The sequence below is a fragment of the Pseudophryne corroboree genome, chromosome 11 (assembly GCF_028390025.1).
Source record: "Pseudophryne corroboree isolate aPseCor3 chromosome 11, aPseCor3.hap2, whole genome shotgun sequence".
NCBI lineage: Eukaryota > Metazoa > Chordata > Amphibia > Anura > Myobatrachidae > Pseudophryne > Pseudophryne corroboree.
In genome coordinates, this window is record NC_086454.1 from 69,965,585 (window position 1) to 69,985,808 (window position 20,224).

The following is a 20,224-nucleotide window of genomic DNA, read 5'->3' on the forward strand; positions in this document are numbered from 1 at the left end:
TAAAATTGTGTTAGGAAAATACTTCTTGATGAAAAGCTAAAATTCTCTTGAAAAAGCATAAATAAAGAATGTTCACCATAATTCTGACTTTTTAAAACAGAGTTCTTAATTTTACTACATGTTTTTGTTTTCTGAATATCAAAAATTAATTGACATTTATTCCCATGTAGCATTACTTACAGAGAAATCAATAAAAGTGCTAAAAAAATATATTAGAAAATTACTTTGACAAGATATTTTAAGAATGTAGGTCCTGTAAATCATGAATGAAAAGAGAGAACACAACTTTCTATTTATACTCTAAATTTCCAACGGTTTGAAAAATTGATGAAGCAATAGTTATAAGAATGTCAAAAATTGTTACCAAATAGCATATCTTAGATATATCATTTTTCTTTGTGAAGCTTTTGAGCATCATGTGGTGCTGTGGCTTAGTTGGTTAAAGCGCCTGTCTCGTAAACAGGAGATCCTGAGTTCAAATCTCAGCAGTGCCTTTCATTTATTTTCATCATCTCAGAACATAGTTTGTTGTTAATTCATCACAAAAAGACATGTGAATGCTTCAGCAGCCTTTACCCTTTCTCACATGTTCAGTAAAATGTACCACATTTCTAGATACAGTCCAAATCAGAAACACAAAAAAATGCAATATTCCCCTTTTTTAATATCAGTTTTTTTGTAGAAGTAAATTGATGCCAAGGTAACTAGAAAAGAATTCCAGAAATTGGCAATATTCATGTCTGAGCAATCTCCAGAAACAATATGGTGACCAGTCAGAGGAAATGTTTAAACAAAAGTCACTAACAATGTGAGTTTCTCAAGATAAATGGATAGACAATTTAGTCATCAGAGTTTGGAGAGCAATAGAAAATAATGGATTATGTATTACTTAACATAAACAATATTGTGTTAGGAAAGAAATTCCAGAAATCAATCTTTCCATTTATTGAGCAAGCTTCCAGATAAAATGTTAACATTAATTCTATCATTGAGATCTCATTTTTTCATTTCACGACTACTTTTTAACTGTATGAGTACCAACAAAAGACTGACTTTAATTTCCCAGGGATGACTACATTAATAACAACGCCATAATATCTATTACAATAAAGCATATTAACAAGTGACTTGGACAAGACATTGTATGAATGTAGGGCCTGTATATACAAAATAAAGGAGAGAAAAGCATTACATAACTTACTGTAAGTTTCCAACTGTTTAAAGAATTAATAAAATACTTGTTTCAAAAAAATATATAAAAATAATAAAAAATATTATACTTTAGACATATAATTTGTCATTATACATAAGGCAGTGCAAGTGGCACTGTGGCTTAGTTGGTTAAAGTGCCTGTCTAGTAAACAGGAGATCTTGAGTTCAAATCACAGCAGTACCTTTGCTTGATACCTTTTTATCACACCAGTATGTAGTTTTTTGTTGATGCATAACAAAATAAGATGTGTAAAACCTTTATCTGCTTTCACTTTGGCACATTTGGTCACCAATGTAAAAAAGTTTAAAGATGCCATCCATGTCAGAAGATGACAAACAACAAAACTTCACCCTATTTCAATATAAGTTAATTTGTAGAAATATGCCTATGTTAAGGTAAATATATGAATTTTTACAAAATAGCCTTCATCATATTGGGTAACTGCAAAATTAATTTGGAGTACAGTCAAAAGAGAATAACACAGGAAGTGTTAAAATGTCTGTAAAAAAGTAAGTTTCCCAAGGTACAGTAATTTGAGAGTCAGTTTAGTCATCATAGCTAGAGAATCATTGACATTTAACCCATATTTATTTCCATAACATCCTTAAAATTGTGTTAGGAAAATACTTCTTGATGAAAAGCTAAAATTCTCTTGAAAAAGCATAAATAAAGAATGTTCACCATAATTCTGACTTTTTAAAACAGAGTTCTTAATTTTACTACATGTTTTTGTTTTCTGAATATCAAAAATTAATTGACATTTATTCCCATGTAGCATTACTTACAGAGAAATCAATAAAAGTGCTAAAAAATATATTAGAAAATTACTTCGACAAGATATTTTAAGAATGTAGGTCCTGTAAATCATGAATGAAAAGAGAGAACACAACTTTCTATTTATACTCTAAATTTCCACCGGTTTGAAAAACTGATGAAGCAATAGTTATAAGAATGACAAAAATTGTTACCAAATAGCATATCTTAGATATATCATTTTTCTTTGTGAAGCTTTTGAGCATCATGTGGTGCTGTGGCTTAGTTGGTTAAAGCGCCTGTCTCGTAAACAGGAGATCCTGAGTTCAAATCTCAGCAGTGCCTTTCATTTATTTTCATCATCTCAGAACATAGTTTGTTGTTAATTCATCACAAAAAGACACGTGAATGCTTCAGCAGCCTTTACCCTTTCTCACATGTTCAGTAAAATGTACCACATTTCTAGATACAGTCCAAATCAGAAACACAAAAAAATGCAATATTCCCCTTTTTTAATATCAGTTTTTTTGTAGAAGTAAATTGATGCCAAGGTAACTAGAAAAGAATTCCAGAAATTGGCAATATTCATGTCTGAGCAATCTCCAGAAACAATATAGTGTCCAGTCAGAGGAAATGTTTAAACAAAAGTCACTAACAATGTGAGTTTCTCAAGATAAATGGATAGACAGTTTAGTCATCAGAGTTTGGAGAGCAATAGAAAATAATGGATTATGTATTACTTAACATAAACAATATTGTGTTAGGAAAGAAATTCCAGAAATCAATCTTTCCATTTATTGAGCAAGCTTCCAGATAAAATGTTAACATTAATTATATCATTGAGATCTCATTTTTTCATTTCACGACTACTTTTTAACTGTATGAGTACCAACAAAAGACTGACTTTAATTTCCCAGGGATGACTACATTAATAACAACGCCATAATATCTATTACAATAAAGCATATTAACAAGTGACTTGGACAAGACATTGTATGAATGTAGGGCCTGTATATACAAAATAAAGGAGAGAAAAGCATTACATAACTTACTGTAAGTTTCCAACTGTTTAAAGAATTAATAAAATACTTGTTTCAAAAAAATATATAAAAATAATAAAAAATATTATACTTTAGACATATAATTTGTCATTATATATAAAGCAGTGCAAGTGGCACTGTGGCTTAGTTGGTTAAAGCGCCTGTCTAGTAAACAGGAGATCCTGAGTTCAAATCACAGCAGTACCTTTGCTTGATACCTTTTTATCACACCAGTATGTAGTTTTTTGTTGATGCATAACAAAATAAGATGTGTAAAACCTTTATCTGCTTTCACTTTGGCACATTTGGTCACCAATGTAAAAAAGTTTAAAGATGCCATCCATGTCAGAAGATGACAAACAACAAAACTTCACCCTATTTCAATATAAGTTAATTTGTAGAAATATGCCTATGTTAAGGTAAATATATGAATTTTTACAAAATAGCCTTCATCATATTGGGTAACTGCAAAATTAATTTGGAGTACAGTCAAAAGAGAATAACACAGGAAGTGTTAAAATGTCTGTAAAAAAGTAAGTTTCTCAAGGTACAGTAATTTGAGAGTCAGTTTAGTCATCATAGCTAGAGAATCATTGACATTTAACCCATATTTATTTCCATAACATCCTTAAAATTGTGTTAGGAAAATACTTCTTGATGAAAAGCTAAAATTCTCTTGAAAAAGCATAAATAAAGAATGTTCACCATAATTCTGACTTTTTAAAACAGAGTTCTTAATTTTACTACATGTTTTTGTTTTCTGAATATCAAAAATTAATTGACATTTATTCCCATGTAGCATTACTTACAGAGAAATCAATAAAAGTGCTAAAAAATATATTAGAAAATTACTTCGACAAGATATTTTAAGAATGTAGGTCCTGTAAATCATGAATGAAAAGAGAGAACACAACTTTCTATTTATACTCTAAATTTCCACCGGTTTGAAAAACTGATGAAGCAATAGTTATAAGAATGACAAAAATTGTTACCAAATAGCATATCTTAGATATATCATTTTTCTTTGTGAAGCTTTTGAGCATCATGTGGTGCTGTGGCTTAGTTGGTTAAAGCGCCTGTCTCGTAAACAGGAGATCCTGAGTTCAAATCTCAGCAGTGCCTTTCATTTATTTTCATCATCTCAGAACATAGTTTGTTGTTAATTCATCACAAAAAGACACGTGAATGCTTCAGCAGCCTTTACCCTTTCTCACATGTTCAGTAAAATGTACCACATTTCTAGATACAGTCCAAATCAGAAACACAAAAAAATGCAATATTCCCCTTTTTTAATATCAGTTTTTTTGTAGAAGTAAATTGATGCCAAGGTAACTAGAAAAGAATTCCAGAAATTGGCAATATTCATGTCTGAGCAATCTCCAGAAACAATATGGTGACCAGTCAGAGGAAATGTTTAAACAAAAGTCACTAACAATGTGAGTTTCTCAAGATAAATGGATAGACAATTTAGTCATCAGAGTTTGGAGAGCAATAGAAAATAATGGATTATGTATTACTTAACATAAACAATATTGTGTTAGGAAAGAAATTCCAGAAATCAATCTTTCCATTTATTGAGCAAGCTTCCAGATAAAATGTTAACATTAATTCTATCATTGAGATCTCATTTTTTCATTTCACGACTACTTTTTAACTGTATGAGTACCAACAAAAGACTGACTTTAATTTCCCAGGGATGACTACATTAATAACAACGCCATAATATCTATTACAATAAAGCATATTAACAAGTGACTTGGACAAGACATTGTATGAATGTAGGGCCTGTATATACAAAATAAAGGAGAGAAAAGCATTACATAACTTACTGTAAGTTTCCAACTGTTTAAAGAATTAATAAAATACTTGTTTCAAAAAAATATATAAAAATAATAAAAAATATTATACTTTAGACATATAATTTGTCATTATACATAAGGCAGTGCAAGTGGCACTGTGGCTTAGTTGGTTAAAGTGCCTGTCTAGTAAACAGGAGATCTTGAGTTCAAATCACAGCAGTACCTTTGCTTGATACCTTTTTATCACACCAGTATGTAGTTTTTTGTTGATGCATAACAAAATAAGATGTGTAAAACCTTTATCTGCTTTCACTTTGGCACATTTGGTCACCAATGTAAAAAAGTTTAAAGATGCCATCCATGTCAGAAGATGACAAACAACAAAACTTCACCCTATTTCAATATAAGTTAATTTGTAGAAATATGCCTATGTTAAGGTAAATATATGAATTTTTACAAAATAGCCTTCATCATATTGGGTAACTGCAAAATTAATTTGGAGTACAGTCAAAAGAGAATAACACAGGAAGTGTTAAAATGTCTGTAAAAAAGTAAGTTTCCCAAGGTACAGTAATTTGAGAGTCAGTTTAGTCATCATAGCTAGAGAATCATTGACATTTAACCCATATTTATTTCCATAACATCCTTAAAATTGTGTTAGGAAAATACTTCTTGATGAAAAGCTAAAATTCTCTTGAAAAAGCATAAATAAAGAATGTTCACCATAATTCTGACTTTTTAAAACAGAGTTCTTAATTTTACTACATGTTTTTGTTTTCTGAATATCAAAAATTAATTGACATTTATTCCCATGTAGCATTACTTACAGAGAAATCAATAAAAGTGCTAAAAAATATATTAGAAAATTACTTCGACAAGATATTTTAAGAATGTAGGTCCTGTAAATCATGAATGAAAAGAGAGAACACGACTTTCTATTTATACTCTAAATTTCCACCGGTTTGAAAAACTGATGAAGCAATAGTTATAAGAATGACAAAAATTGTTACCAAATAGCATATCTTAGATATATCATTTTTCTTTGTGAAGCTTTTGAGCATCATGTGGTGCTGTGGCTTAGTTGGTTAAAACGCCTGTCTCGTAAACAGGAGATCCTGAGTTCAAATCTCAGCAGTGCCTTTCATTTATTTTCATCATCTCAGAACATAGTTTGTTGTTAATTCATCACAAAAAGACACGTGAATGCTTCAGCAGCCTTTACCCTTTCTCACATGTTCAGTAAAATGTACCACATTTCTAGATACAGTCCAAATCAGAAACACAAAAAAATGCAATATTCCCCTTTTTTAATATCAGTTTTTTTGTAGAAGTAAATTGATACCAAGGTAACTAGAAAAGAATTCCAGAAATTGGCAATATTCATGTCTGAGCAATCTCCAGAAACAATATAGTGTCCAGTCAGAGGAAATGTTTAAACAAAAGTCACTAACAATGTGAGTTTCTCAAGATAAATGGATAGACAGTTTAGTCATCAGAGTTTGGAGAGCAATAGAAAATAATGGATTATGTATTACTTAACATAAACAATATTGTGTTAGGAAAGAAATTCCAGAAATCAATCTTTCCATTTATTGAGCAAGCTTCCAGATAAAATGTTAACATTAATTATATCATTGAGATCTCATTTTTTCATTTCACGACTACTTTTTAACTGTATGAGTACCAACAAAAGACTGACTTTAATTTCCCAGGGATGACTACATTAATAACAACGCCATAATATCTATTACAATAAAGCATATTAACAAGTGACTTGGACAAGACATTGTATGAATGTAGGGCCTGTATAAACAAAATAAAGGAGAGAAAAGCATTACATAACTTACTGTAAGTTTCCAACTGTTTAAAGAATTAATAAAATACTTGTTTCAAAAAAATATATAAAAATAATAAAAAATATTATACTTTAGACATATAATTTGTCATTATATATAAGGCAGTGCAAGTGGCACTGTGGCTTAGTTGGTTAAATCGCCTGTCTAGTAAACAGGAGATCCTGAGTTCAAATCACAGCAGTACCTTTGCTTGATACCTTTTTATCACACCAGTATGTAGTTTTTTGTTGATGCATAACAAAATAAGATGTGTAAAACCTTTATCTGCTTTCACTTTGGCACATTTGGTCACCAATGTAAAAAAGTTTAAAGATGCCATCCATGTCAGAAGATGACAAACAACAAAACTTCACCCTATTTCAATATAAGTTAATTTGTAGAAATATGCCTATGTTAAGGTAAATATATGAATTTTTACAAAATAGCCTTCATCATATTGGGTAACTGCAAAATTAATTTGGAGTACAGTCAAAAGAGAATAACACAGGAAGTGTTAAAATGTCTGTAAAAAAGTAAGTTTCTCAAGGTACAGTAATTTGAGAGTCAGTTTAGTCATCATAGCTAGAGAATCATTGACATTTAACCCATATTTATTTCCATAACATCCTTAAAATTGTGTTAGGAAAATACTTCTTGATGAAAAGCTAAAATTCTCTTGAAAAAGCATAAATAAAGAATGTTCACCATAATTCTGACTTTTTAAAACAGAGTTCTTAATTTTACTACATGTTTTTGTTTTCTGAATATCAAAAATTAATTGACATTTATTCCCATGTAGCATTACTTACAGAGAAATCAATAAAAGTGCTAAAAAATATATTAGAAAATTACTTCGACAAGATATTTTAAGAATGTAGGTCCTGTAAATCATGAATGAAAAGAGAGAACACAACTTTCTATTTATACTCTAAATTTCCACCGGTTTGAAAAACTGATGAAGCAATAGTTATAAGAATGACAAAAATTGTTACCAAATAGCATATCTTAGATATATCATTTTTCTTTGTGAAGCTTTTGAGCATCATGTGGTGCTGTGGCTTAGTTGGTTAAAGCGCCTGTCTCGTAAACAGGAGATCCTGAGTTCAAATCTCAGCAGTGCCTTTCATTTATTTTCATCATTTCAGAACATAGTTTGTTGTTAATTCATCACAAAAAGACACGTGAATGCTTCAGCAGCCTTTACCCTTTCTCACATTTTCAGTAAAATGTACCACATTTCTAGATACAGTCCAAATCAGAAACACAAAAAAATGCAATATTCCCCTTTTTTAATATCAGTTTTTTTGTAGAAGTAAATTGATGCCAAGGTAACTAGAAAAGAATTCCAGAAATTGGCAATATTCATGTCTGAGCAATCTCCAGAAACAATATAGTGTCCAGTCAGAGGAAATGTTTAAACAAAAGTCACTAACAATGTGAGTTTCTCAAGATAAATGGATAGACAGTTTAGTCATCAGAGTTTGGAGAGCAATAGAAAATAATGGATTATGTATTACTTAACATAAACAATATTGTGTTAGGAAAGAAATTCCAGAAATCAATCTTTCCATTTATTGAGCAAGCTTCCAGATAAAATGTTAACATTAATTATATCATTGAGATCTCATTTTTTCATTTCACGACTACTTTTTAACTGTATGAGTACCAACAAAAGACTGACTTTAATTTCCCAGGGATGACTACATTAATAACAACGCCATAATATCTATTACAATAAAGCATATTAACAAGTGACTTGGACAAGACATTGTATGAATGTAGGGCCTGTATATACAAAATAAAGGAGAGAAAAGCATTACATAACTTACTGTAAGTTTCCAACTGTTTAAAGAATTAATAAAATACTTGTTTCAAAAAAATATATAAAAATAATAAAAAATATTATACTTTAGACATATAATTTGTCATTATACATAAGGCAGGGCAAGTGGCACTGTGGCTTAGTTGGTTAAAGCGCCTGTCTAGTAAACAGGAGATCCTGAGTTCAAATCACAGTAGCGCCTTTGCTTGATACCTTTTTATCACACCAGTATGTAGTTTTTTGTTGATGCATAACAAAATAAGATGTGTAAAACCTTTATCTGCTTTCACTTTGGCACATTTGGTCACCAATGTAAAAAAGTTTAAAGATGCCATCCATGTCAGAAGATGACAAACAACAAAACTTCACCCTATTTCAATATAAGTTAATTTGTAGAAATATGCCTATGTTAAGGTAAATATATGAATTTTTACAAAATAGCCTTCATCATATTGGGTAACTGCAAAATTAATTTGGAGTACAGTCAAAAGAGAATAACACAGGAAGTGTTAAAATGTCTGTAAAAAAGTAAGTTTCTCAAGGTACAGTAATTTGAGAGTCAGTTTAGTCATCATAGCTAGAGAATCATTGACATTTAACCCATATTTATTTCCATAACATCCTTAAAGTTGTGTTAGGAAAATACTTCTTGATGAAAAGCTAAAATTCTCTTGAAAAAGCATAAATAAAGAATGTTCACCATAATTCTGACTTTTTAAAACAGAGTTCTTAATTTTACTACATGTTTTTGTTTTCTGAATATCAAAAATTAATTGACATTTATTCCCATGTAGCATTACTTACAGAGAAATCAATAAAAGTGCTAAAAAATATATTAGAAAATTACTTCGACAAGATATTTTAAGAATGTAGGTCCTGTAAATCATGAATGAAAAGAGAGAACACAACTTTCTATTTATACTCTAAATTTCCACCGGTTTGAAAAACTGATGAAGCAATAGTTATAAGAATGACAAAAATTGTTACCAAATAGCATATCTTAGATATATCATTTTTCTTTGTGAAGCTTTTGAGCATCATGTGGTGCTGTGGCTTAGTTGGTTAAAGCGCCTGTCTCGTAAACAGGAGATCCTGAGTTCAAATCTCAGCAGTGCCTTTCATTTATTTTCATCATTTCAGAACATAGTTTGTTGTTAATTCATCACAAAAAGACACGTGAATGCTTCAGCAGCCTTTACCCTTTCTCACATTTTCAGTAAAATGTACCACATTTCTAGATACAGTCCAAATCAGAAACACAAAAAAATGCAATATTCCCCTTTTTTAATATCAGTTTTTTTGTAGAAGTAAATTGATGCCAAGGTAACTAGAAAAGAATTCCAGAAATTGGCAATATTCATGTCTGAGCAATCTCCAGAAACAATATAGTGTCCAGTCAGAGGAAATGTTTAAACAAAAGTCACTAACAATGTGAGTTTCTCAAGATAAATGGATAGACAGTTTAGTCATCAGAGTTTGGAGAGCAATAGAAAATAATGGATTATGTATTACTTAACATAAACAATATTGTGTTAGGAAAGAAATTCCAGAAATCAATCTTTCCATTTATTGAGCAAGCTTCCAGATAAAATGTTAACATTAATTATATCATTGAGATCTCATTTTTTCATTTCACTACTACTTTTTAACTGTATGAGTACCAACAAAAGACTGACTTTAATTTCCCAGGGATGACTACATTAATAACAACGCCATAATATCTATTACAATAAAGCATATTAACAAGTGACTTGGACAAGACATTGTATGAATGTAGGGCCTGTATATACAAAATAAAGGAGAGAAAAGCATTACATAACTTACTGTAAGTTTCCAACTGTTTAAAGAATTAATAAAATACTTGTTTCAAAAAAATATATAAAAATAATAAAAAATATTATACTTTAGACATATAATTTGTCATTATACATAAGGCAGGGCAAGTGGCACTGTGGCTTAGTTGGTTAAAGCGCCTGTCTAGTAAACAGGAGATCCTGAGTTCAAATCACAGCAGCGCCTTTGCTTGATACCTTTTTATCACACCAGTATGTAGTTTTTTGTTGATGCATAACAAAATAAGATGTGTAAAACCTTTATCTGCTTTCACTTTGGCACATTTGGTCACCAATGTAAAAAAGTTTAAAGATGCCATCCATGTCAGAAGATGACAAACAACAAAACTTCACCCTATTTCAATATAAGTTAATTTGTAGAAATATGCCTATGTTAAGGTAAATATATGAATTTTTACAAAATAGCCTTCATCATATTGGGTAACTGCAAAATTAATTTGGAGTACAGTCAAAAGAGAATAACACAGGAAGTGTTAAAATGTCTGTAAAAAAGTAAGTTTCCCAAGGTACAGTAATTTGAGAGTCAGTTTAGTCATCATAGCTAGAGAATCATTGACATTTAACCCATATTTATTTCCATAACATCCTTAAAATTGTGTTAGGAAAATAGTTCTTGATGAAAAGCTAAAATTCTCTCGAAAAAGCATAAATAAAGAATGTTCACCATAATTCTGACTTTTTAAAACAGAGTTCTTAATTTTACTACATGTTTTTGTTTTCTGAATATCAAAAATTAATTGACATTTATTCCCATGTAGCATTACTTACAGAGAAATCAATAAAAGTGCTAAAAAAATATATTAGAAAATTACTTCAACAAGATATTTTAAGAATGTAGGTCCTGTAAATCATGAATGAAAAGAGAGAACACAACTTTCTATTTATACTCTAAATTTCCACCGGTTTGAAAAACTGATGAAGCAATAGTTATAAGAATGACAAAAATTGTTACCAAATAGCATATCTTAGATATATAATTTTTCTTTGTGAAGCTTTTGAGCATCATGTGGTGCTGTGGCTTAGTTGATTAAAGCGCCTGTCTCGTAAACAGGAGATCCTGAGTTCAAATCTCAGCAGTGCCTTTCATTTATTTTCATCATCTCAGAACATAGTTTGTTGTTAATTCATCACAAAAAGACACGTGAATGCTTCAGCAGCCTTTACCCTTTCTCACATGTTCAGTAAAATGTACCACATTTCTAGATACAGTCCAAATAAGAAAACACAAAAAAATGCAATATTCCCCTTTTTTAATATCAGTTTTTTTGTAGAAGTAAATTGATGCCAAGGTAACTAGAAAAGAATTCCAGAAATTGGCAATATTCATGTCTGAGCAATCTCCAGAAACAATATGGTGTCCAGTCAGAGGAAATGTTTAAACAAAAGTCAGTAACAATGTGAGTTTCTCAAGATAAATGGATAGACAATTTAGTCATCAGAGTTTGGAGAGCAATAGAAAATAATGGATTATGTATTACTTAACATAAACAATATTGTGTTAGGAAAGAAATTCCAGAAATCAATCTTTCCATTTATTGAGCAAGCTTCCAGATAAAATGTTAACATTAATTCTATCATTGAGATCTCATTTTTTCATTTCACGACTACTTTTTAACTGTATGAGTACCAACAAAAGACTGACTTTAATTTCCCAGGGATGACTACATTAATAACAATGCCATAATATCTACTACAATAAAGCATATTAACAAGTTACTTGGACAAGACATTGTATGAATGTAGGGCCTGTATATACAAAATAAAGGAGAGAAAAGCATTACATAACTTACTGTAAGTTTCCAACTGTTTAAAGAATTAATAAAATACTTGTTTCAAAAAAATATATAAAAATAATAAAAAATATTATACTTTAGACATATAATTTGTCATTATACATAAGGCAGTGCAAGTGGCACTGTGGCTTAGTTGGTTAAAGCACCTGTCTAGTAAACAGGAGATCCTGAGTTCAAATCACAGTAGTGCCTTTGCTTGATACCTTTTTATCACACCAGTATGTAGTTTTTTGTTGATGCATAACAAAATAAGATGTGTAAAACCTTTATCTGCTTTCACTTTGGCACATTTGGTCACCAATGTAAAAAAGTTTAAAGATGCCATCCATGTCAGAAGATGACAAACAACAAAACTTCACCCTATTTCAATATAAGTTAATTTGTAGAAATATGCCTATGTTAAGGTAAATATATGAATTTTTACAAAATAGCCTTCATCATATTGGGTAACTGCAAAATTAATTTGGAGTACAGTCAAAAGAGAATAACACAGGAAGTGTTATAATGTCTGTAAAAAAGTAAGTTTCCCAAGGTACAGTAATTTGAGAGTCAGTTTAGTCATCATAGCTAGAGAATCATTGACATTTAACCCATATTTATTTCCATAACATCCTTAAAATTGTGTTAGGAAAATACTTCTTGATGAAAAGCTAAAATTCTCTTGAAAAAGCATAAATAAAGAATGTTCACCATAATTCTGACTTTTTAAAACAGAGTTCTTAATTTTACTACATGTTTTTGTTTTCTGAATATCAAAAATTAATTGACATTTATTCCCATGTAGCATTACTTACAGAGAAATCAATAAAAGTGCTAAAAAAATATATTAGAAAATTACTTTGACAATATATTTTAAGAATGTAGGTCCTGTAAATCATGAATAAAAAGAGAGAACACAACTTTCTATTTATACTCTAAATTTCCACCGGTTTGAAAAATTGATGAAGCAATAGTTATAAGAATGACAAAAATTGTTACCAAATAGCATATCTTAGATATATCATTTTTCTTTGTGAAGCTTTTGAGCATCATGTGGTGCTGTGGCTTAGTTGGTTAAAGCGCCTGTCTCGTAAACAGAAGATCCTGAGTTCAAATCTCAGCAGTGCCTTTCATTTATTTTCATCATCTCAGAACATAGTTTGTTGATAATTCATCACAAAAAGACACGTGAATGCTTCAGCAGCTTTTACCCTTTCTCACATGTTCAGTAAAATGTACCACATTTCTAGATACAGTCCAAATCAGAAACACAAAAAAATGCAATATTCCCCTTTTTTAATATCAGTTTTTTTGTAGAAGTAAATTGATGCCAAGGTAACTAGAAAAGAATTCCAGAAATTGGCAATATTCATGTCTGAGCAATCTCCAGAAACAATATGGTGTCCAGTCAGAGGAAATGTTTAAACAAAAGTCAGTAACAATGTGAGCTTCTCAAGATAAATGGATAGACAATTTAGTCATCAGAGTTTGGAGAGCAATAGAAAATAATGGATTATGTATTACTTAACATAAACAATATTGTGTTAGGAAAGAAATTCCAGAAATCAATCTTTCCATTTATTGAGCAAGCTTCCAGATAAAATGTTAACATTAATTCTATCGAGATCTCATTTTTTTCATTTCACGACTACTTTTTAACTGTATGAGTACCAACAAAAGACTGACTTTAATTTCCCAGGGATGACTACATTAATAACAAGGCCATAATATCTATTACAATAAAGCATATTAACAAGTGACTTGGACAAGACATTGTATGAATGTAGGGCCTGTATATACAAAATAAAGGAGAGAAAAGCATTACATAACTTACTGTAAGTTTCCAACTGTTTAAAGAATTAATAAAATACTTGTTTCAAAAAAATATATAAAAATAATAAAAAATATTATACTTTAGACATATAATTTGTCATTATACATAAGGCAGGGCAAGTGGCACTGTGGCTTAGTTGGTTAAAGCACCTGTCTAGTAAACAGGAGATCCTGAGTTCAAATCACAGCAGCGCCTTTGCTTGATACCTTTTTATCACACCAGTATGTAGTTTTTTTGTTGATGCATAACAAAATAAGATGTGTAAAACCTTTATCTGCTTTCACTTTGGCACATTTGGTCACCAATGTAAAAAAGTTTAAAGATGCCATCCATGTCAGAAGATGACAAACAACAAAACTTCACCCTATTTCAATATAAGTTAATTTGTAGAAATATGCCTATGTTAAGGTAAATATATGAATTTTTACAAAATAGCCTTCATCATATTGGGTAAGTGCAAAATTAATTTGGAGTACAGTCAAAAGAGAATAACACAGGAAGTGTTAAAATGTCTGTAAAAAAGTAAGTTTCCCAAGGTACAGTAATTTGAGAGTCAGTTTAGTCATCATAGCTAGAGAATCATTGACATTTAACCCATATTTATTTCCATAACATCCTTAAAATTGTGTTAGGAAAATACTTCTTGATGAAAAGCTAAAATTCTCTTGAAAAAGCATAAATAAGGAATATTCACCATAATTCTGACTTTTTAAAACAGAGTTCTTAATTTTACTACATGTTTTTGTTTTCTGAATATCAAAAATTAATTGACATTTATTCCCATGTAGCATTACTTACAGAGAAATCAATAAAAGTGCTAAAGAAATATATTAGAAAATTACTTTGACAAGATATTTTAAGAATGTAGGTCCTGTAAATCATGAATAAAAAGAGAGAACACAACTTTCTATTTATACTCTAAATTTCCACCGGTTTGAAAAATTGATGAAGCAATAGTTATAAGAATGTCAAAAATTGTTACCAAACAGCATATCTTAGATATATCATTTTTCTTTGTGAAGCTTTTGAGCATCATGTGGTGCTGTGGCTTAGTTGGTTAAAGCCTGTCTCGTAAACAGGAGATCCTGAGTTCAATTCTCAGCAGTGCCTTTCATTTATTTTCATCATTTCAGAACATAGTTTGTTGTTAATTCATCACAAAAAGACACGTGAATGCTTCAGCAGCCTTTACCCTTTCTCACATTTTCAGTAAAATGTACCACATTTCTAGATACAGTCCAAATCAGAAACACAAAAAAATGCAATATTCCCCTTTTTTAATATCAGTTTTTTTGTAGAAGTAAATTGATGCCAAGGTAACTAGAAAAGAATTCCAGAAATTGGCAATATTCATGTCTGAGCAATCTCCAGAAACAATATAGTGTCCAGTCAGAGGAAATGTTTAAACAAAAGTCACTAACAATGTGAGTTTCTCAAGATAAATGGATAGACAGTTTAGTCATCAGAGTTTGGAGAGCAATAGAAAATAATGGATTATGTATTACTTAACATAAACAATATTGTGTTAGGAAAGAAATTCCAGAAATCAATCTTTCCATTTATTGAGCAAGCTTCCAGATAAAATGTTAACATTAATTATATCATTGAGATCTCATTTTTTCATTTCACAACTACTTTTTAACTGTATGAGTACCAACAAAAGACTGACTTTAATTTCCCAGGGATGACTACATTAATAACAACGCCATAATATCTATTACAATAAAGCATATTAACAAGTGACTTGGACAAGACATTGTATGAATGTAGGGCCTGTATATACAAAATAAAGGAGAGAAAAGCATTACATAACTTACTGTAAGTTTCCAACTGTTTAAAGAATTAATAAAATACTTGTTTCAAAAAAATATATAAAAATAATAAAAAATATTATACTTTAGACATATAATTTGTCATTATACATAAGGCAGGGCAAGTGGCACTGTGGCTTAGTTGGTTAAAGCGCCTGTCTAGTAAACAGGAGATCCTGAGTTCAAATTACAGCAGCGCCTTTGCTTGATACCTTTTTATCACACCAGTATGTAGTTTTTTGTTGATGCATAACAAAATAAGATGTGTAAAACCTTTATCTGCTTTCACTTTGGCACATTTGGTCACCAATGTAAAAAAGTTTAAAGATGCCATCCATGTCAGAAGATGACAAACAACAAAACTTCACCCTATTTCAATATAAGTTAATTTGTAGAAATATGCCTATGTTAAGGTAAATATATGAATTTTTACAAAATAGCCTTCATCATATTGGGTAAGTGCAAAATTAATTTGGAGTACAGTCAAAAGAGAATAACACAGGAAGTGTTAAAATGTCTGTAAAAAAGTAAGTTTCCCAAGGTACAGTAATTTGAGAGTCAGTTTAGTCATCATAGCTAGAGAATCATTGACATTTAACCCATATTTATTTCCATAACATCCTTAAAATTGTGTTAGGAAAATACTTCTTGATGAAAAGCTAAAATTCTCTTGAAAAAGCATAAATAAGGAATATTCACCATAATTCTGACTTTTTTAAACAGAGTTCTTAATTTTACTACATGTTTTTGTTTTCTGAATATCAAAAATTAATTGACATTTATTCCCATGTAGCATTACTTACAGAGAAATCAATAAAAGTGCTAAAGAAATATATTAGAAAATTACTTTGACAAGATATTTTAAGAATGTAGGTCCTGTAAATCATGAATAAAAAGAGAGAACACAACTTTCTATTTATACTCTAAATTTCCACCGGTTTGAAAAATTGATGAAGCAATAGTTATAAGAATGTCAAAAATTGTTACCAAACAGCATATCTTAGATATATCATTTTTCTTTGTGAAGCTTTTGAGCATCATGTGGTGCTGTGGCTTAGTTGGTTAAAGCGCCTGTCTCGTAAACAGGAGATCCTGAGTTCAAATCTCAGCAGTGCCTTTCATTTATTTTCATCATCTCTGAACATAGTTTGTTGTTAATTCATCACAAAAAGACACGTGAATGCTTCAGCAGCCTTTACCCTTTCTCACATGTTCAGTAAAATGTACCACATTTCTAGATACAGTCCAAATCAGAAAACACAAAAAAATGCAATATTCCCCTTTTTTAATATCAGTTTTTTTGTAGAAGTAAATTGATGCCAAGGTAACTAGAAAAGAATTCCAGAAATTGGCAATATTCATGTCTGAGCAATCTCCAGAAACAATATGGTGTCCAGTCAGAGGAAATGTTTAAACAAAAGTCAGTAACAATGTGAGTTTCTCAAGATAAATGGATAGACAATTTAGTCATCAGAGTTTGGAGAGCAATAGAAAATAATGGATTATGTATTACTTAACATAAACAATATTGTGTTAGGAAAGAAATTCCAGAAATCAATCTTTCCATTTATTGAGCAAGCTTCCAGATAAAATGTTAACATTAATTCTATCGAGATCTCATTTTTATCATTTCACGACTACTTTTTAACTGTATGAGTACCAACAAAAGACTGACTTTAATTTCCCAGGGATGACTACATTAATAACAACGCCATAATATCTATTACAATAAAGCATATTAACAAGTGACTTGGACAAGACATTGTATGAATGTAGGGCCTGTATATACAAAATAAAGGAGAGAAAAGCATTACATAACTTACTGTAAGTTTCCAACTGTTTAAAGAATTAATAAAATACTTGTTTCAAAAAAATATATAAAAATAATAAAAAATATTATACTTTAGACATATAATTTGTCATTATACATAAGGCAGGGCAAGTGGCACTGTGGCTTAGTTGGTTAAAGCACCTGTCTAGTAAACAGGAGATCCTGAGTTCAAATCACAGCAGCGCCTTTGCTTGATACCTTTTTATCACACCAGTATGTAGTTTTTTGTTGATGCATAACAAAATAAGATGTGTAAAACCTTTATCTGCTTTCACTTTGGCACATTTGGTCACCAATGTAAAAAAGTTTAAAGATGCCATCCATGTCAGAAGATGACAAACAACAAAACTTCACCCTATTTCAATATAAGTTAATTTGTAGAAATATGCCTATGTTAAGGTAAATATATGAATTTTTACAAAATAGCCTTCATCATATTGGGTAACTGCAAAATTAATTTGGAGTACAGTCAAAAGAGAATAACACAGGAAGTGTTAAAATGTCTGTAAAAAAGTAAGTTTCCCAAGGTACAGTAATTTGAGAGTCAGTTTAGTCATCATAGCTAGAGAATCATTGACATTTAACCCATATTTATTTCCATAACATCCTTAAAATTGTGTTAGGAAAATACTTCTTGATGAAAAGCTAAAATTCTCTTGAAAAAGCATAAATAAAGAATGTTCACCATAATTCTGACTTTTTAAAACAGAGTTCTTAATTTTACTACATGTTTTTGTTTTCTGAATATCAAAAATTAATTGACATTTATTCCCATGTAGCATTACTTACAGAGAAATCAATAAAAGTGCTAAAAAATATATTAGAAAATTACTTCGACAAGATATTTTAAGAATGTAGGTCCTGTAAATCATGAATGAAAAGAGAGAACACAACTTTCTATTTATACTCTAAATTTCCACCGGTTTGAAAAACTGATGAAGCAATAGTTATAAGAATGACAAAAATTGTTACCAAATAGCATATCTTAGATATATCATTTTTCTTTGTGAAGCTTTTGAGCATCATGTGGTGCTGTGGCTTAGTTGGTTAAAGCGCCTGTCTTGTAAACAGGAGATCCTGAGTTCAAATCTCAGCAGTGCCTTTCATTTATTTTCATCATCTCAGAACATAGTTTGTTGTTAATTCATCACAAAAAGACACGTGAATGCTTCAGCAGCCTTTACCCTTTCTCACATGTTCAGTAAAATGTACCACATTTCTAGATACAGTCCAAATCAGAAACACAAAAAAATGCAATATTCCCCTTTTTTAATATCAGTTTTTTTGTAGAAGTAAATTGATGCCAAGGTAACTAGAAAAGAATTCCAGAAATTGGCAATATTCATGTCTGAGCAATCTCCAGAAACAATATAGTGTCCAGTCAGAGGAAATGTTTAAACAAAAGTCACTAACAATGTGAGTTTCTCAAGATAAATGGATAGACAGTTTAGTCATCAGAGTTTGGAGAGCAATAGAAAATAATGGATTATGTATTACTTAACATAAACAATATTGTGTTAGGAAAGAAATTCCAGAAATCAATCTTTCCATTTATTGAGCAAGCTTCCAGATAAAATGTTAACATTAATTATATCATTGAGATCTCATTTTTTCATTTCACGACTACTTTTTAACTGTATGAGTACCAACAAAAGACTGACTTTAATTTCCCAGGGATGACTACATTAATAACAACGCCATAATATCTATTACAATAAAGCATATTAACAAGTGACTTGGACAAGACATTGTATGAATGTAGGGCCTGTATATACAAAATAAAGGAGAGAAAAGCATTACATAACTTACTGTAAGTTTCCAACTGTTTAAAGAATTAATAAAATACTTGTTTCAAAAAAATATATAAAAATAATAAAAAATATTATACTTTAGACATATAATTTGTCATTATACATAAGGCAGGGCAAGTGGCACTGTGGCTTAGTTGGTTAAAGCACCTGTCTAGTAAACAGGAGATCCTGAGTTCAAATCACAGCAGCGCCTTTGCTTGATACCTTTTTATCACACCAGTATGTAGTTTTTTGTTGATGCATAACAAAATAAGATGTGTAAAACCTTTATCTGCTTTCACTTTGGCACATTTGGTCACCAATGTAAAAAAGTTTAAAGATGCCATCCATGTCAGAAGATGACAAACAACAAAACTTCACCCTATTTCAATATAAGTTAATTTGTAGAAATATGCCTATGTTAAGGTAAATATATGAATTTTTACAAAATAGCCTTCATCATATTGGGTAAGTGCAAAATTAATTTGGAGTACAGTCAAAAGAGAATAACACAGGAAGTGTTAAAATGTCTGTAAAAAAGTAAGTTTCCCAAGGTACAGTAATTTGAGAGTCAGTTTAGTCATCATAGCTAGAGAATCATTGACATTTAACCCATATTTATTTCCATAACATCCTTAAAATTGTGTTAGGAAAATACTTCTTGATAAAAAGCTAAAATTCTCTTGAAAAAGCATAAATAAGGAATGTTCACCATAATTCTGACTTTTTAAAACAGAGTTCTTAATTTTACTACATGTTTTTGTTTTCTGAATATCAAAAATTAATTGACATTTATTCCCATGTAGCATTACTTACAGAGAAATCAATAAAAGTGCTAAAAAAATATATTAGAAAATTACTTCGACAAGAT

General features: G+C 30.2%; 18 non-coding genes across 18 annotated transcripts; all 18 read left to right on the forward strand.

The window, feature by feature from the left end:
- Positions 1–420: 420 nt before the first annotated feature.
- TRNAT-CGU (transfer RNA threonine (anticodon CGU)) lies at positions 421–494 on the forward strand. The gene has a single exon. It is a non-coding gene; the product is annotated as a tRNA-Thr (tRNA).
- Positions 495–2,237: 1,743 nt separating this feature from the next.
- Positions 2,238–2,311, forward strand: TRNAT-CGU (transfer RNA threonine (anticodon CGU)). Its single transcript has one exon. It is a non-coding gene; the product is annotated as a tRNA-Thr (tRNA).
- Positions 2,312–3,139: 828 nt separating this feature from the next.
- TRNAT-AGU (transfer RNA threonine (anticodon AGU)) lies at positions 3,140–3,213 on the forward strand. Its single transcript has one exon. It is a non-coding gene; the product is annotated as a tRNA-Thr (tRNA).
- Positions 3,214–4,054: 841 nt separating this feature from the next.
- On the forward strand, positions 4,055–4,128 carry TRNAT-CGU (transfer RNA threonine (anticodon CGU)). The gene has a single exon. It is a non-coding gene; the product is annotated as a tRNA-Thr (tRNA).
- Positions 4,129–5,871: 1,743 nt separating this feature from the next.
- On the forward strand, positions 5,872–5,945 carry TRNAT-CGU (transfer RNA threonine (anticodon CGU)). Its single transcript has one exon. It is a non-coding gene; the product is annotated as a tRNA-Thr (tRNA).
- Positions 5,946–7,688: 1,743 nt separating this feature from the next.
- TRNAT-CGU (transfer RNA threonine (anticodon CGU)) lies at positions 7,689–7,762 on the forward strand. Its single transcript has one exon. It is a non-coding gene; the product is annotated as a tRNA-Thr (tRNA).
- An 828-nt stretch (positions 7,763–8,590) lies between these two features.
- TRNAT-AGU (transfer RNA threonine (anticodon AGU)) lies at positions 8,591–8,664 on the forward strand. Its single transcript has one exon. It is a non-coding gene; the product is annotated as a tRNA-Thr (tRNA).
- Positions 8,665–9,505: 841 nt separating this feature from the next.
- TRNAT-CGU (transfer RNA threonine (anticodon CGU)) lies at positions 9,506–9,579 on the forward strand. Its single transcript has one exon. It is a non-coding gene; the product is annotated as a tRNA-Thr (tRNA).
- An 828-nt stretch (positions 9,580–10,407) lies between these two features.
- Positions 10,408–10,481, forward strand: TRNAT-AGU (transfer RNA threonine (anticodon AGU)). Its single transcript has one exon. It is a non-coding gene; the product is annotated as a tRNA-Thr (tRNA).
- Positions 10,482–11,323: 842 nt separating this feature from the next.
- Positions 11,324–11,397, forward strand: TRNAT-CGU (transfer RNA threonine (anticodon CGU)). Its single transcript has one exon. It is a non-coding gene; the product is annotated as a tRNA-Thr (tRNA).
- An 829-nt stretch (positions 11,398–12,226) lies between these two features.
- Positions 12,227–12,300, forward strand: TRNAT-AGU (transfer RNA threonine (anticodon AGU)). Its single transcript has one exon. It is a non-coding gene; the product is annotated as a tRNA-Thr (tRNA).
- Positions 12,301–13,142: 842 nt separating this feature from the next.
- TRNAT-CGU (transfer RNA threonine (anticodon CGU)) lies at positions 13,143–13,216 on the forward strand. Its single transcript has one exon. It is a non-coding gene; the product is annotated as a tRNA-Thr (tRNA).
- An 826-nt stretch (positions 13,217–14,042) lies between these two features.
- Positions 14,043–14,116, forward strand: TRNAT-AGU (transfer RNA threonine (anticodon AGU)). Its single transcript has one exon. It is a non-coding gene; the product is annotated as a tRNA-Thr (tRNA).
- A 1,743-nt stretch (positions 14,117–15,859) lies between these two features.
- TRNAT-AGU (transfer RNA threonine (anticodon AGU)) lies at positions 15,860–15,933 on the forward strand. Its single transcript has one exon. It is a non-coding gene; the product is annotated as a tRNA-Thr (tRNA).
- Positions 15,934–16,775: 842 nt separating this feature from the next.
- On the forward strand, positions 16,776–16,849 carry TRNAT-CGU (transfer RNA threonine (anticodon CGU)). Its single transcript has one exon. It is a non-coding gene; the product is annotated as a tRNA-Thr (tRNA).
- An 827-nt stretch (positions 16,850–17,676) lies between these two features.
- TRNAT-AGU (transfer RNA threonine (anticodon AGU)) lies at positions 17,677–17,750 on the forward strand. The gene has a single exon. It is a non-coding gene; the product is annotated as a tRNA-Thr (tRNA).
- Positions 17,751–18,591: 841 nt separating this feature from the next.
- Positions 18,592–18,665, forward strand: TRNAT-UGU (transfer RNA threonine (anticodon UGU)). The gene has a single exon. It is a non-coding gene; the product is annotated as a tRNA-Thr (tRNA).
- Positions 18,666–19,493: 828 nt separating this feature from the next.
- TRNAT-AGU (transfer RNA threonine (anticodon AGU)) lies at positions 19,494–19,567 on the forward strand. The gene has a single exon. It is a non-coding gene; the product is annotated as a tRNA-Thr (tRNA).
- The last annotated feature ends 657 nt before the right edge of the window (positions 19,568–20,224 follow it).